Source organism: Calidris pugnax, unplaced genomic scaffold (genome assembly GCF_001431845.1).
Source record: "Calidris pugnax isolate Ruff unplaced genomic scaffold, ASM143184v1 scaffold335, whole genome shotgun sequence".
NCBI lineage: Eukaryota > Metazoa > Chordata > Aves > Charadriiformes > Scolopacidae > Calidris > Calidris pugnax.
Window position 1 is genome coordinate 480,114 of NW_015091148.1, and position 1,219 is coordinate 481,332.

Consider the following 1,219-nt stretch of genomic DNA (forward strand, 5'->3'; position numbering starts at 1 on the left):
GACCCCAGGACCCAGCTCAGGTTTTGCAGCAATCTGAGTTGCAATCGTCCCCCAACTTTCGACTGAGCAGAAGGGGAAGGGTCATATAACCATGGGGCTGGTGAGGTAGTCCCTTGGGGCTGGCGATGGGGCCCAGCTGGCCCCGCTGGCTGCCCAGCCCGGGCAGGAGGCCGGTGGGGGGCCAGGAAGGAAAAGGGGAGAGGGAGGAGGTGGTATGGTCAGGGACTGCTTGCTGGAGGGGATTAAAGGCTCAATCTTGAGTCAAGAGAAGGAAATTAGAATCAAATCAGCTTCTAGCGCCTGCTGGCAATCGGGGCAGGATTTATGGCTGGGGGAGAGGTGGGTTGGGGCATCCCGTGGCTTCCCCGAGGGTCCTGGTGGGTGATGAAGGGGGTCATGGTCCCTCCTTGCTCCTCTCCCACTGCTGTGGAGGGTGGGGGACCAAGGAGAGGCCTGGTTTGGAGGTGACCCCCCAGCTATGGGGACCAATGGTCTCCCTGCAATCTCTGGACCAAAATACCCTCAGCAGTGCCTGGAGCTGGTGGAAGGGGCAGGAGATGGATGGAGAAGGGTGTCAGTGCTGAGCTGTGCTGGATCCAGCCACCCACAGCCCACCAGGTCCTGTTGGAGCCGGGTTCCCCCGGGCTGTGGGTATGGCTGTTGTAGAGGGGGCAGCACCCAGGGGTGTTGCAGGGGAGGCTGGTGGGTGCTCAGAGCTGAATCCCAGGGGCTGAGCATGAGCAACAAGATAAAACACATCACCTGCTGCCTTCTTCTCTGACATTCACACCATCCCTCTTACCAAGCCCTGCACCAGGTCCTCTCTCTTCCCTGCTCCCTCCCTCCCCAAATCCCCCATTTCCAAGCCTTTCCTGACCTGCTCCATCACTTCTCTCAGGCTCCATCCTCTTCCTCCTCCCTCTCCCCTTCCCTTCATCTTTTCCTGCCTGCAACCTTTCAGCTCAGCATCCTCCCAGAGGCTCATCCTCCCCATCACCAAGTGAGGCTGGAGCATCTCTGTACCCCCACACCGACACCCCGGGGTGCCCTGTAGTTCTGTCCTGTCCCCCCCCCTGCCCAGCCACGCTGCTCCCCACACCGCAGCGGGGTGGAAATGGGGCGCCTGGCAGGAACCGCCTGTAAAACGAAGAAAGTTAATCATGGAGATAATTGAAACCAGCGGCTGCGGCTGGAGAGCGAGCGGCTTTCTCTGAGCTGA